The following is a 16,711-nucleotide window of genomic DNA, read 5'->3' as shown; positions in this document are numbered from 1 at the left end:
CCAGCTCACTGGGGCACTGTGTCTCCTTCAGTCCTGCTGGCCTGTTTGTTCGCTTATTCATTTGATGAAGAATTATCGGTAGTTTCCTAGGTGCCCAACTCTGCGCTTAGTTTGGAGACAAAAGATGGAAGGACAGCTTCTGCCTCAAGAACATCAGAAGGCTGAGGTGTGAGACATAAGCTGGACAGGAAATGACAGGAACAGGAAAGTGCAGGGCCCGGTTTGGTTCTATAGCTTTGTAGATCCTTTAGCCTTACATCAGGCTTTGTCTTCCGAGCAGCAATTGCCTTTCACAGCTGCTTCAATTCAGTGAGAACTGGCTTAATGCACTGTGTAGGGGGAGTACTGAGAATTTCCAATCCAAACTCCAGCTTTGTGGTGATGATAATGTTATGGACAACAAGAGCTACCATAATGGAATGACTGCGATGGCCAGGCACTGTCTTACCAACTGTATATATAATAACTCATTTAATTAATAGTAGTGACTTAATAACATACTTAATCAATTATATTAATTAATGAGCTAATAACTCATTTGATTTTCACTATAATCAAAGAAGGTAGGTCCTAATAGTATCTCCACTTACAAATAAGGAAAGTGAGGCACATTACCCAGGTTGAACACAGTAGTTTAGCTCCAAAACTGATAAGGAAATGAAACCCAGGACAGGAAGTGACTTGCCTCCAGTCATGTAGACAGTAGCAAGAACAGAGCTCAGGCCTCTTTAGCTGCCAAATCAGCATTCTTTCAACTGTGCTCCTGGCTTCTGTTTTCAGAAACTACAGCCTCCAGGGGGTGCGGCTATAGCTCAGTGGTAGAGTACTTATCCAGTGATCATGAGGTCTGGAGTCTGATGCCTAGCACCCAGTACTGAAAAAACAAAATAAATTAGAGAGCAGAAGTTTCCACCTGTGGGTCAGGCCATGGTCTCCTGAAGGTTTCTCATAAAATATACAGAGTCAGTGATTCTTTTGAGGAGGATCTAGGTCACAACTGGATCCTGTATTTTCAGTGTGTAGCTCATACTACGCACACAGGTGGTGTTTATGAATTGAACAGAGGAATGTATAATGTTTAGAACTGAGCTACTTGATAATTCAAAGATCTCATTTTAGAGAAGCTATAATTGTCTCACTGCATGATCTTGGGTAAGTAGGAATCTTTTCTTAAGGTACAAAATAAATTTGAAAATAACTCCCCAGGGACATTGTGACATTAAATGGAATGAGATGGAAAGGGTCCTATGACAAGAAATCACTAAGCCAAGGTTAGCACTAGTGTCCCCCCACCACCCCTATTAGCTTTGCCATTTCCGAGTGTCAGGTCTGTCCTCACTGCCTGGTTTGAGGGCAGCTGGGGCACAGTCAGCCAGAGAGGAGATGTTGGCCTTCCCTTTTGCTCATTGGGCACTCAAAGTGTCTGCACTCACTAAATGAGTGAGTCCATATAAAGAACTTTAGAGCAATGCTTGACACATTGCTCACACTGCAGAATTCACCTTGCATGGTCTTCTTCCTTGCCCTCAGAAATTTTACCTTATTGTTTTACTGTAGCTGTATTTGGAATCAAATCCAAGGCTATATACATGCTAGGGAAATGCTTTACCACTGAGCTACATCTCTAGCCCAGAAACTTTCTTGCTTTGATCTCTTTCTGTATTACAAGATGAGCTGGTGCTGGGAATCTGTGTCAGGGGAGGGGCCACTTATACCCTTCAGTTGCCCTTTGTACTACTAAATACCTGTAGCAGTTTCTTTCCCCATGTGTTTGGGTTGACTTATCTGCACAAAAATCAAACTACTATAGGTGAAATATCTGGCATTCAGATAGCACTGAGACCAGACTGCATGTTCCATGAGTTGACTACCTACTTTAGTCACTTACAAGATAAGTGAATATGTCAAGTAATGGATTTTTTCTCTCTGAGCTAGTTTTGTTTTATTTTGTCAGTACTGGGGATCAAACCCAGGGTCTTACACATTCTCCACATTCTAGGCAAACATTTGAACCACATTCTCAGTCCTTTATTTATTTTTTTAAGATTTTGAGACAAATCTTAAATTTGTCTCGATAAATTATTCAAGTTGCCCTCGAACTTATATTCCTGCCTCAGCCTCTTGACTAGCTGGGATTACAGGCATGTACAGCTGCAATCGGCTTCTAAGTTAGTATTTTCATCTTAGAAAGTTGGCTGAAAAAGTACACATTTTTTAGAAATATTGGAAGGCTAAATGAGTGAGTTCATATAAAGAACTTTAGAACAAAGTCTTATACATAAGATGTCAATTATTATTGTTATTATTCTAAATTACCTGCTCCTACTGTATGCATGATAAATTCCACCATTAATCAGAAACAAGAGCTTTTGGTCAAGCAGCTGTAGAGCAGACTCTGAGCTTTTTCACAGTCTACATTTGGCCTGTGGGCTGAACTATATCTAGCCCTCGTGGGTCTGGACAAGGAGCTCATGTGCATGGGGAGGTCAGGGCTGCCTGTCAGCCTGAGGACTGTGTGCCATCAAGGTGCATGAAGGAAAAGGAAAGCTTCATCTTGGTCTGGTGCAAAACTAAGATTTACAAAGCACATTTATGGCCAAGAGGCAGGATCCATGCAAACACAAGTGAATAAGTACTAAACAAATAAAATGGGTTTACCTCACGTGGTTTAACTTTGCTCTAACTTTGCTCTGGGAGCCTGGGGATATTTCCTATGAGAGAGGCAGAGAATATTCAACCTCTGCAGCTCATAAGCATGGTCTGAAGACCAGATGAAGGAGTTGGTTCTAAGACACAGACAAAACTTCAGGTCTGGATTGTACAGCAGTGATTTCCAAGGCTTCTTAATGAGCAGAAGTTTTTCAATAAGCTGAACTGAACCCAGAAAACCAATATGTAAAACAACTGAAAGAGGAAAATGGGAGTAAAGAGTCTTCATGCTCAACTTTTTTCCTGTCTCAAATCAATCCAAACTTCCCTGTGATGGGCCACCAAATTCCTTAGCTACAGAGACCCTTGGACCATTCTCTTGTGATGCAAGGCCCCCAAAGTGCCCAAGCTGAAAAGCTAGGAGTGGCAGGAAGCAGTGCCAGCTACCTAGAGATCTTCTTCAGACTTTTGTAAAGGAAACTTAGAGCAAGCACTTAACCAGGGAGTTGTTTCTGTTACATTTTAAAACTACTGAATATTAATAAGAACAAGATGGTTAGTGAGTTGAAAGGAACCCCCAGAAATCCAAGAGATAGAAAGAGGAAGGTAAGGATGAAAAAGGCATTAAGATGTGTTGTGTACATGTAACAACTTCCCATGGTGAATGTAATCCTTATGTCCTGAAAATATGTATTAATAAAAATAAAAATGTAAAAAATTTTCTCAATTCTCCTCACTCTTCAAATGGTGAAATTGAGACACAGAGAGCAAAGGTGGCTTTCTGTTCTATCTAACCTACCTCTGCTCATCCCCAGAAATGATTTTGGTAGTAATGATGATATGAAAGTGGAAGTTGCATGTTTTGAGTATCTGGCATTCATTCATACCTTGCACAAGGTGCTGTGATCCCTACTGCTAGGTATGCAGCCTCTTTTGAGATGTAAGGGAGACATTTTCCATCTGATCTAGCAGTTACATTGGGTTAGGGTCCCCTTGACTAAGTTCCAGTCAACAGAATGTAGGTCAAACTTACATCTCTTTCAGGCTTGGCTATAAAAGTCCCCATGTAACCTTCCCATTCTTTTCTTCCCTTAGACAGTGGCCTCAGAGGTCATATATTTCAGGTAGGTAACTATGGAGCAGAGGAAAAATACTCTGCCCACATCAGCCTGATCATAAACAAATACATAATACACCTAGTCATTGAGGAATTTTTTACTCCAGCAAAGTCTGACTTATTCTGACCAATGTGGGTAGATCCCACTGTGATCCCATTCTAAAGCTTATGAAATCAAGAGCTGCTGGGCTGGGGATATAGCTCAGTGGCTCAGCACTTGCCTGGCAAGCACAAGGTCCCAAGTTTGGTTCCTGGTACAAAAAAAAAAAAAAAAAAAAAAAAGAACTGCTGAAGTTGGACAGCTAATAAATAAGCAGAGCTACCATTCAAATCCAGATGGTCACCATGGCTTATACTCCTATCATACCACAGCCATGGGGTAGAGGGAGAGAGGAGTAAGACAGAGAAAGAGCAAAGAGCAAGACCTAACAATATAACTTCGGACAGGTTTCTTTGGCTCTCTGGGTTTTGTTTGCTGGCCTAGGAAAGGAAAGCCAAGCATTTTCCACCCCTCCTGTCCATCATCTTTGGAGACTAATGAAGATGTTAAGCGATGTTGGGGAAAACAGCATTAGACTAGAATCATGCATTAGGCCTGGGGTCTGCTGCCTGCATTTGCTCGAGGATTCTTGGGCATGTCTCCTTTCCTTTGTGGTTCTTCACAATCTGTAGCATCAAGGGCAGCATCAGATGACATAGGAAAGCTGTTGTGAGGGTTGAATGACAGGATACAAGGATATGTAAAATAAGTTGCATGCGATGTAGAGGGAGGGCTGTGCTGATATCTGTTCAGGAACTGCAGAACGTTGTGATCCAGTGCCTTGTTGACATAAGTAAATCATTCCCTTTGGATTGAGGGAATCCTGCTAAGGAGCTGAGAGGTAAAAATGGGTGGGAAACAGGTCATGTGGATTTTCCCAGCCATGGATCAGCAGGGTGATAGAGACTTAGCTTCATTCAAAAATTGTCGAGGAGGAGGGGTGGATGGAAAGAGGATGAATCACTTAGTGTACTCTATATACATTTGTTGAAATATCACACTCACTTCTTCATATGTAAAATTAACATATGTTAATCAAAGATAAAGTAAAATATCAATAAGAAAAGCTTGAACTCTTCCATCTCCCTTCTTTTTTCCTATTTCTTTTGAATACTGCTTTTCATTCTGGCCTTTCCTGCCACTCTTAGTATATCTCCATCAGCTCCTTGCTGCCTACTTTATTTTCTTAGTGCTCACTGTGCACTATCTGATAATACTGTGTGTGGTCGGTCGCTCTACAACAGGAGCAGCCTGCAAGCAGGCACTTGTCTGATTTGTTTGTGGCAGCAAGCTTACTTCCAGATCAGTGCTTCACATCCTGTGTTTGTTGAATAAGTCAAATGAAGCACTGATTCATCGTACAAATGGTTATTGTCCCACACCTCCTGTGAAATGTATCCAGAGAGAGAATTCCCAAAAAAGCAGAGCAAGAAGGTCCCCGCAGGATCAGGGACTCCAAAAAATTCGTTTGTACGAGGGGAAGTAGGGACTAGAGAGATGTAGAACTTGGAAAAGAGGAGAAAAATACACACATCATCAATTGCACTTGCCATCTCAGGCTCTTCTGAACACTTTTTCCCCAGCACAGTCACGTACATTCTGGTCTACAGTTCCGGTACACCACAAGCTTGATCTCCATAGCCCACATCTGTAATTCACATCCCGTGTGCCCAGCATCCAGCAAAGAGGTGTCATAAATGGGTGCTACTTTAGTCTTATTGAGAGGGTGGCTGAACTGAAAGTTCCCTCTTTTCTCAGGATGTCCTTGCTCTGACTCCTAAATTTTCACTCTCTGTTTCCAATTTCATTGTCTCCCACCCATACCTGCCAGAGGTGTAATCATCCTAAACCTCTCCCTCTTTCCTTTCTCCTGTTTCTGCTAATAATTCCCATTTGATACTTATTTCCTCCATAAAATGCTATTCCCACTTAGGAAGAATTTTCTTATCTTCTTTTAAGGTATTTTTGTTGTTTAAAGACAGGAGCTCTGTGTTATTCATTTCTTCTTCAGTGCTTCCCACAGCATCTGACACCATGTAATCATCATCATAATGAAAATAATAATAATAATAGAAGCTATCTATCGGTTATTGAGCAGTCACTGGATGTCAAATGCAAATGCTATGTGAAAACTTTTACATGATGCATTTTATTTGAACCCATGAGTTGGTGAATTACCATTCCCATACGACAGATAATAAAATGTTAATTAAGTAGTAGGGCAGAGAATATAAAAATCAGAATATTCATCCATCTAAATATTAACTGAACTGAATTAGAGAAGGAAAAGAAAAGATAAAGCAGATTGAACTGCTGTTTCTTCTCTGTCTCGGGGCTGTGTATGTATGCTTGTGAAGTGTGTGTGTGTGTGTGTGTGTGTGTGTGTGTGTGTGTGTTCATGTTTTTCCTTTGGCATAAAAAAGTTCTATTTTCCTAGCATTTACAAGTATTAACATGACATAACTAAAGCAATCCAAACCCAAACACAATACTGTGACACCCATCAGACACTTGAGAGCCAAAGAAATGAGGAGTTCTGTGCACTTCTTACCTTGATTCTTTCCTAGAGACACCCACAATTCAGCAGCATCCTCTCCTCCCTCAGATTTAAGTGTCACATGAGCTGTTGACCCATCCCTGAGCAGCAATTGTAAAAACCCACTTGAGTTGCAAATTAATATGCAATTATGATTTTGGCAAGTGCTGCAAGGAAACCCAAAAGGGCTTAATTGAGTGGCACTTTCCCATGTGCCCATCCTCAGACAAACAGGACAAAACACTTTCAGCTGCACATTGGCTGCAGACAGCAGAGGAAAGGCTGGTCTAATCTCTGGGGGCTGTGGGTACTGACTTTTGAGATGTGATGGGAATTCAACCTGACAAGTGTGTGTTATTTGGGTTTGCTAAGCTTCGGTGGGAAATCACACCATTCAGGAGCTTACAATGCAGAAGAGAACAGAGAAAAACAAATCTTACCACAATTAAAATAACAAAATGTCGTAAGTCTTCCCAAATGTGATTCTTTGAACCCCAGTCAAAGACTAGGAATTCAGCCTATGTGAGAGAAGACAGAAAAACTTAGTTCCAGCACTGGGACTTCATGAGGCTTGAACTTGTGCTGCACAGTAATGAGGGCAGAGTCAACCCAGAGAAGAGAGTGCAGGGCAGCTTTATGTTCAAGACAATCAAGCGAACAGTTCATGAAATCTATCACAGACTACTATGGTGTATATCTCATTCCCCCAAGAGCCTCATGTGCTCATAGGCAGGGTTTTTGAAAGGTAATTGGATTATGGGGTTACTACACCTGCCTTACTATTAGGCAGTGGGTCCTGGTTAGAGACAGGTCACTGGGAGCATCTCCTAGATGGGTATACCTACCTCCCTGGCTCCTCCCTTCTGTCTCTGCTTTGTGGTCACCATGACATGAGCAGCCTTTCTTGCACTATGCCCCTCTGTCATATCATTTTCTGTCTTTGAGCCAGCCAACCATGCATAGCTATTAGCCAAAATAAGTCTCTTTTCCTTTAAGTTGTAAGTCTCAGGTATTGTGTCTTGGTTACGAAGAAGTGACTAAGAGAGATTTTGGTACCAGGCATGGAGTCATTGTTATGATTTACTTGACTATATCATTTAGAAGCCTTTGGAACTAGTCTGTGGGAGGAATTTGAAAAGGTTTGGTAATGCCAGCTACAGAGGCCCTAGAATGCTCTAAATTGAGCATAATAGGAGATTGTTATCGGAGATCAAAAGACCAGCATGCTGTTAGAAATGCATATGGTAAGAGTTGGGCTTAAGAGGTTTCAGTTGGGAATAAGGACTGCTTTGGCAGTTGGATCTGAGACCAATTTGTCTACATTTTGCTCATGTATTGAGGCTTTGCAGGGAACTGAGATTAAAGGCAGCAGAAAGGCACAGGAAATTTTAAGGCAACTCAACATTCAGACTATAGCATGGGTGTATACATGGTGGCTTTTGGATAGGTTTACACTAACAGTTAGGAGCAAAAAGCCCATCTGAGAAGCTTGACCACAGAGGAAGCACCTATAAAGCTGGTGTCTTGGAGAGAGACTTTGTTGAAAAAAGTAAAAGTAAGCCAAGTAATTTGTATCAGGACAATAGAAAGGATATCTTGAGGGCATCCCAGGATCCCAGAAGAGCCCAGTCATTGCAGGATTAGGAGTACAAAGCTATAAAGTTTTCATTTGAGAAAAGAGTCTCTGGTTGTCCTGTTTGAGAAAGGCCATCTAGAATATTGATCCCCTGGGATTTCTCTCACAGTGCTCATCTATCTAGACACATGAAGGATGCAGTGGCCATGATCCAAGGTGACCTAGCTACTGCTTGAGCTAGTAGCACACCTTGGTATTATCCACATGCTGCTGGTTTTATAAGCATGCACAGTGTGAGAATTGGGGCTCAGGGAGGCTTCCATCTGGATTTCAGAAGAAATCTAGGGGCTAGAACTGCACCCCTGAGAGACCAGTATGTGAAGCTATGAGAGTGGAGCCAAAGGTACAGAGAAGAAGTTGGAGTGGAACCAAAGGTACCAGGAAGTTGGAGATGCCAGAAACATGTAATATGTGAGGAAAATGACAGGCAGTTATAAAAGTACACCAAAAGAGAAGCCATAAGAACTTCAACCTGCAATGCTGCAGGGGTGTAGCTGATCAAACTCTTTGAATTCATATGTCACCACACCTTGCCCTGGGTGCTAGCCATGGAGATATTGGATTAAATGCCTGCCCTGCTGGATTTTGGTGCCAATTCGGCACAGCAGAGAAAATTTTAGGGCAACTTGCAGGCTGTGGCATGGGTACAACTGCTGACTTTTAGATAGGTTTCTACTGAAGTCAGGAGCTGATTTCTTTCTATCCATCTATTTCTCATTTTTTATTAGGACCTTCGTCATGGGGAGTTAGTACCTGTACATAACATGTTTTACTTTTTTATTACTTTTTCTACTACTTCTTTCCTCACTCTCTTTACCCCCTTCCCTTTTGCAAAAGATCTCTATCTTTGTTCCCTATGTTTACCTTGTTCCATTGTATGCCAGCGATGCTTAGCTTTCTTTTTGATTTTTACAGGGGCTCACAGCTGAGTCTTTGAGGAGACTATGAGTCTCAGAGGACACTGTGGACTTGGACTTTTCAGCAGTGCTGAAACTGTTCAGAATTTGGCTGCTCTTAGAGATGGACTAAATGTATTTTGCATAAAGAAATGAGCATGAGTATTTTAGCATCCAGGGGCAGTATGTTATGCTTTATGTCTGGATGTTCCCTCACAGCCTCATGTACTCATAGTGAAATTTTTGGAAAGTGATTGGATTATTAGGGTGCAATAGCTGACTTGCTATTAGGAAGGGGCCAGGTAAGAGGTGAGTCATTTGAAATTCAACTTGGAAATTTTCTTCCTTGGAGCCAGCCCGCCATAGATTATAGCTATTTGCCACAATAAATCTCTCTTTCCTTAAGTTGTAGGTGTCAGGCAACGTGTGTCAGTGACAAAAACTGACACACACCCTACACAAAAATAACCTCCTAATGTGCTAAAAAATTAAAAATGAAAAAGTGGAAAATTTTATGGAATATTTGTATAACCATGGCATTTAGGGGAATTTTACTATACAAGAGAAGAAATTCAGAAGCCTAAAGGAAAATACAATTGAATGAATAAACATTTACAATTTGTGGATGCCATCATATTGTGAAGACCATTTAAAAATCCAAAACAGAACAAATGATAGTCTGGAGAAATATCTGTAGCACATATAGAATAAGGTTATAGGGACCTACATTAATTAATGTGTCTGTGTATAAAATCTTCCACAAACTGATAGGGGAAAGTCAGTAAATGAAGTAAAAAAATAGATGAAAGTTATGCACAGGCAATTCATGGAAGAGGATAACTAAGTGGCCAGTAATCATGGGAAGATGCTCACCATGACTAGTAGCCAGGTAAATGGAAATTAAAGCAACAATGTGATACCATTTTTTACTGTCTAGATTGGCAAATTCTGTAGATAGCCAAATATGTACTTATAAGGAAGGGACAGGGGTACAGGTAGTCCCATATAGTCCTGGTGGGGGAATGAACTACCAGCAGTTTTGTAATGTTAAATGAAAATACGTTTTTAAAAAAATTACAAATATCATTTGGCTATAGGTATGTCCACCCTATACTAAAAATACAGGTATATAAGGATTTATTTTTAATAAAGTTTGTTGCAGCAAATTACACAAAACTTCAACAAAAGAAGCCTGGAAATAATTTTTTATGTGCATTGATGTGAGGACCATGAGTAAATAGTAGTATATTTATATTATTAGTTTACATTTATTAATTTTAAGGTTTTTAAACTAAATTTCAGCCTGGAGCACTGTTGTAAAGTACAACTAAATAAGCAAACAAGGAGAAACATATACATTATAATTTGAAGGTGAAAACAAACAACATAACATTATTTGTACTTAAGTGCATATTTTTTATTTTAAAGATGATAAAAAATAAAAATGATACAAAATTTCAAAACAAGATGATAGGAAAATAACAACAGTTATTATATTGCATAGTTATCATCAAAGTAATTGCTCAGATTACCAGATATAGGTATGCAAAATTGATCAAGCAATATAAACACTAACTGTCCCTTTCAATGAACTAATAGAAATTAGTAGTAGAGTTATCTTAGCTATGATGTATATATGTATATATATCATATATGTATACTTTATAGGCATGGAAAAAGTATTGAAAATGGAGTAGGTTGGGGAATAAATGAAACTTTTATTTATTCATCTTTAATGAGAATATATATAAATTACTTTTGTAATTATTAAAAAGAAATGATGGGACTTCAAAAGGAAAACCATGGCGAATGCAGAAATAAATTACAATAGTTATAAAACAGACACAAGGTAATGTGCTCTTCTTTCCAGGGAAGATTCTGGAAGAGTCTGGGCAATCCATGTCAGGGTTGCTGTGCAAGGGATTCCTGTCATGGATAGGAGTTTTGTTTGAAGACACTGAAATTCTCCTCTAGCTCTAAGACTCTTTGGTTGGGTTAGAGGACAATAAGAACAGTGCAGCATCCCAGCAAATCAGTAACAGGGAGACTTTCAAGGGAAACACAATGGTCCTAGTAGAGTATTCCACAGTGGAGTACTGCAAGTAAGATTAAAGGCTATCAGGTGAGGAGCATCAAGCCTCTGGTGGCCCCTGAGGGAGTACCCTTAGCAGGTCTTGGCAGCAGAGGTTTGCAGAAAAGGTAGGAATGAGAAGTGTGAAGGGGAAAGATTAAGAGTAGTGTCAATGAACTCTAGGCTGGAAGCAGGTAAGAGCAGGCTGCTAACCTGAAAAGTGGAAGGACAGAAAGAAGGTTAGTGTTGGACAGACATGAGCACGTTCACAGACAGCTACTGATGTGTGCACAAAATTTGTTAAATGATATCTGCCCAGGGGCTGGGACTGGATGACAGTGGAGGGTGCTTGACTCTGGCTTGGGGACAGAGGCCTACCTCTCTGAAGCAATGTGTGGGAGTGCCAAAGCACAGGGCTTTACTCTGAATGGTTCAATCATTGGAGATAAACAGATCTTGGTCTGAGATGCAGCTTGCTATTTCTCTAGTTTTACCTGTCTAAGCCATACACTCTTATTAAGTAGAAATACTTAATACCTCTTTCCCAGCTTTGTTGTGCTTATAGAAAAATATACATTGTTATGGCTTATATCTTGTTCCCACTAAGCCTCACGTGCTCATAGGTGGGGCTTTTGAGAGTGACTGGATCCTGAATGTGTGATACTGGATCATGGGTATGCGATACCAGATTAGTCCCCTGGTGGGTTTAGCATATTTCTGGGTGTGTATGATGGACTTACTGAAAAGGGAAGATCCACTCTGGGTGTGGGTGACACCAATCAATATGTTTGCACCCTGGATGGAATAAAAAGGGAAAAAAAGAAGGAAGCCTTTGTGGCTTCCTGCGTGCCATACCATGGACTGTTTCTCCTCTGCCATGCCTGTGTGCCACACCGCCATCCAACTGCAGATTGAAATCTCTAAAAATTGTTAGCTAAGATAAACCTTTCATCCTTTAACTTGTGAGTGTGTGGTGTTGTGTCTCAGTAGTGAGAAAGTAAGACAGATGCACGGTACAGACCCGTAGCTGGCACTTAGGAAATGACAACAGCAGTTATTGCCTAAGAGATGGCACTGTGTAGGAGCAGGAGTGCCCTTGAAATCACACAGACGGGCAGCTGGGTTGGAATGCAGGCCTGGACTTGCAATTTCTGTCCATGGAGATCCTCGGGGAGGCTGTTTTCTCCATCTGTTAATTGGGGCCATGAACACAAGGTTGTTGCAAAGTTCAGAAATAAAATTTGACAAGTATTGTTCCTGAAACAAAGAAACTGCTTCACACAGAGAAGCTATTATTATTATTATTATTATTAACTATTATTATTATTTATCATTCTTTTCATGGGAAGTGAGATCATGGGGTAACAGTCTCTACAACACCTTAGGAACAGTTTGAGAAGTAAACGACTTTACTAGTGGCAGAGAGGCCCTGCTCAATTAACATGGTGTGCTTTGGTTGGTGTTCTTGGCTTTCCGCAACTGGGAATTGACAAGGGAGATGGGCAGAAAGCCAGGGTGAGGGACTGGGTAAGGCGGATTTCTCCTCTTGATCACTGCCCACTCTACCTTATAATGAATCTACTTTTGAGTACTTTTGTATTATAGATATTTCTTGGTTCATCTGTGATATTATACGGGAGATGCAGAAAACAGGTCCAGGTGGGCTTAGGATTTGATCACTTGCTTCCTGTATGATACTGAATACAGAGTTTTATGAGCATCAGATTCTTATCTGTAAGACATCTAATAACACTCACATTAGGATTCAATAAGGATTAGCTGATATCAAGCCAGGCGTTTGGTATATGCTCAGCAAAGATGAAGTTTGTTTCCCTTGGATGCTAATGAAGGACCTTGTCTGATCGACCTCTGATTCTTTACAGCCTACCATTAGGCCCTGCCCAAGGAAAGTACATTTTATAATTAACATTTTAAGCATAATTCTTCATAAGTAAATGGATAGAAGAATGAACAAATGAACCAATGAACATTGGTGAGGACAATGTCAAAATAGATAATCCCTGCAGACATCAGTCCACTGCATGTGATACAACCACGTGGTTCTGGTCGCAGGAAGTGCAGTACCTAAGAGACCCTCTTTCCTGCCATCAGTAATAGTGATAAAACGATAAACTATTTTATAGCCGGCAGTAATTAGACAAGGGGGTCTTTGCAGCCTCTCTGTCTTTCAGATCTCTGGGAACATTTACAGGGCTCAGAGGGCAGTCATTTCCTGCTGCCCTTGCATCTATGCTGGTTCTTGCTTTCTTGGACCAGAGCTGGGGTGGGGGGAGCAAATGTAGGATGGCTGTTATGGCCTCCTCAGCAGATCCCAGGCCAACTGGGAGACTCCATCAGGGCCCTGGTGTCCCAGACAAATAAATAAGATCTATGAGCTATGCATGTTTTGTCCTATCCTCTCTCTGGCTGTCTTTGTCTTGGTTCTGTAAAATGGAAAGTTTACATGAAATGATCTATAGGGCTCTTACCATTGTTGAAATCCTATGCCTGTAACTATATTTTTGAAGAAGTAGTTAGCTAGATTTTAGGTCCAGGTACACCCACAAAGAAAGCACCTAGATAGGTTTTCTAGAGGTCTGTTCTGTAGCCCCAGATGGTTATGGATGCCGTACTAACTTTAACAATCTCAGCTGATGATAAAGATTACACGTTAGGCTTACTCTGAAAGGACCTGCAGCAGCCCTTGACTTTAGAGCTTATATCCCCAGGCCATACGGGTTTTTGTTTGGCTGCCATCACTCCTCAACACTCTTAAATCCCTTGCAAATATAATGCTCATCCTGATTTGCTAATTCTTTTTGCTACCCTGCTCCTCCAGACCTCTGATTTTGTGACTCTTGATAGTCGAGTCTTGTCATTCTATGTACAAGTCATTAGCTCAGAAGGAAGGGAGGTGACTTCTCCAAGACACTTCAGCTGGCACTCCAATAAGTTGTTTGTTTGTTTGCAGTGCTTGGAATTGAACCCAGGGCCTCTCCTATGCCAGGAAAACGCTACCACTGAGCTGCAAGTCTCATCCTCCAACGTGAACTTCTGACTCTACGCCAGCTTCTCCCTCTACAGCAGTCTAGAGACAGGCTCAGGCTCAAGTGCCCTGGGACTGCAGTCTTTGGATATAAGCTGCCCTGTTGGTGTCTGAGAGTGGAGTGCTCCCAGAGGTATATTTTAATGGGGACAACAGAAAATGAGAACAAAAAACCAAGTTTCAGGTGGTATTTGCTTTTGCTTCTTTATAGAAAGTAGGAAGATCTACTGTGCTCACTGCCTTGAAGAGCTTGGGGGTGGTTAAGTAAAAAAGTGCCTGGGAAGGAGTCTATAGGTTTTCAGGATATAATTTTCTTTCCCCTGGGATCACCTGAATCTGGATGTGGGACTGATTGGGTTTTACTCTCCTGATCTCCTAGTCTGTAGTAATAAAATCCATTCTTTTTTTGTTTTAAAGACTAAAAGAACTAACAGAACAACAGTGAAGACAAAATCAAAACAACACAAAAACAATGAAAATGATACATGACCTTGAAACAAAATGATAGGAATTAAGAACGGTTGCTACATTACATACTGTTATCATCAAAGAAGTTGCTCAGTCCAACAGACATGAGAATATAAGATTGATCAAACAATCAAAGACAGTAACAAGTAATAAAAAAAACTGGAAATGATGCAGAGCTTCACCATACAAGATGGTAGGAGTTCAACAATGGTTCTTATACTGCATATTGTTGTTTTCAGATCAGTCATTCTGATTACCAAATTCAAGTGTGCACAATTGGTCAAGAAAAAAAATTTTAAGCATTGACTGCTCCTTTCAACAAACCACAGACATCAGCAATACATCTATCCAGCTGTCCTTGTATGTACATACAAATTTTGTTTTTCATTTTAAAGAGAAAAGAAAAAAAACCCCAAATAACAGAAAGAAATACATAAACAAAACAGCATAGAGAACAATAAAAATGATACAGAGTTTCAAAACAAGGTGATAGGATATTAACAATGGTTGTTATATTACATAAGGTTATCTTCAAAATGGTTGCACACATAACCAGGTATAGGCATGTAAGACTGATCAAACAATTACACATTAACAATTCCTTTCAATAAACCAACAGATATTAGTAGTACAATTATCCCAGCTACCCTGTGTACACATATACATAGTTTTTCTCTTCCTTCTTTCTTTTTCCTCTCCCCCTCCTTCATCCCAGTTGCTCCTTCCTATTTGAATAATATGCATTCTTGCTTTCAGTTCCTCAAAGAGGGGAATTTACATAAAACTGCTTTTGTGTTTTGAGTTCTTTCTGAGGAGAGACTTGGACATGCTAAGGTACAGCCTTCAGAATACCTCAGTACCTACTTCCTCCGTGTATCTCCCACTTCTGAAACAGCCTCCTGCTAGGATGGACTTTGGACCTGATACAGCTCCCCAGAGTTTGCATAATGCAAAGAAAGCATTTACTTTAATAGCCCCCACCCTCTCTAGGCTGAGATGCCTTTTCCCTTCCTGCAAATATCCCAGCACAGACGCACCACATTTCTGACAACACATTCTCTCACCCAACAGATTGGAAGGATCATTTAAAAGCTCTGAGTGAAAGCTCAAGCTTCTGATTGATCCGATAATATTGTCTCATTCCCATTTTAAGCTACCTGTTCTTTAAATTGCATTTAAAAATACAGTCCATGAAATATTAATACACTAATGAATAATACACTAACAATTTGAATCATGCCAACCCACCCAAAGATTTTTCATCTTCTGCATGTTTCATCGGAGACATTTGGTATATATACTGAATAATCGTTAGGGTGATGAAAATGATAATAACAATGAAATAAATATAGAACAGTTATACCATGCTGAGGAAAAGCATGAAATGTAGCTCTCAAGCTCTCAGTTCTGAGTGAGATGTGGCCACCTGTGATCCAGGGATGGGCTTCTGTGTTTGATGTATTACGAATAAGAGCGGCTGTAGCTGTCTGAGACTTTATGTACAACACAACCACACATGTCTAATGCTATTGGTGAGGTGAAGGTGGTATTGTCCTTCCAAAAAGGATTCCAGACATCAGAAGTAAATGGTTTGAGTAAAAGTACATTGACTTTAAAGACAGCTGACTCTGGATTCAAATGCTGGTTCAGTCACTTATTGCCCTGTGAACTCTTTTAGTCTTCTACTTTCTGTTCAGAAAACAGTACAATAACTTCCCCACAGAATTAGGTGAAGATTAGGGCAGATCATGTACATAAAAATGCCTGGCCTGGGGCCTGATGCATGGTGGGTATTCGGGGAAAGGTTTCCTTCTCCAAAGCACAGTTGGAGGTACCTATTGTGGCTCTTTAAAAGCAAGTTGCCTTCCCCTTATATTTTAAAGTTTCAACTTTGAAGAGGCTGGTTCAAAAAATCCAGAGCCTTTTTTCTTACCTGTGGATATGGAAGTATTTCTCAGACCACTGGAATTTTAGGATCTCTGACTTCTGAATTGAGGGTGGTAGGACTCCTCTAACTCCAGATATGAACACAGAAGCATGGATAGCATGTCAACAAGGGACCTTGTACACAGGTGAATATAAATTTTTAATTGTGAAGATTAGTGGGTGAAAAAATCTGTTATTTGGAGAAAAGTATTTAAAATGGAATTTATTTTGTGAAATGTGATTTTTTCCTTACAATGGAAAACAAATGCTTTTATTCATCCATGTTTTCACTTATTAGTCTTTTAGTCAAAGTTGATTGTAAGCAA

The 16,711-nt window shown here is 40.3% G+C and overlaps 1 long non-coding RNA gene across 2 annotated transcripts in view; it reads left to right on the top strand.

Moving 5' to 3' along the window:
• Positions 1–16,711, top strand: part of LOC102030624 — a 187,664-nt gene that overhangs the window by 118,081 nt on the left and 52,872 nt on the right. The window contains exon 1 of one of the 2 annotated variants that reach the window (XR_260166.2): positions 13,924–14,124. The exons of the other annotated variant lie outside the window; for it this stretch is intronic. This is a non-coding gene — a long non-coding RNA (uncharacterized LOC102030624). Of the gene's footprint in view, positions 1–13,923; positions 14,125–16,711 lie in introns of those variants that run through there. 2 annotated transcript variants of the gene reach the window in all.

Source organism: Chinchilla lanigera, unplaced genomic scaffold, assembly GCF_000276665.1.
Source record: "Chinchilla lanigera isolate Chin_1 unplaced genomic scaffold, ChiLan1.0 scaffold00013, whole genome shotgun sequence".
NCBI classification, from domain to species: Eukaryota; Metazoa; Chordata; class Mammalia; order Rodentia; family Chinchillidae; genus Chinchilla; species Chinchilla lanigera.
The sequence above is the reverse complement of the archived record's forward strand: the minus strand, read 5'-3'. Positions and strand labels throughout refer to the sequence as shown.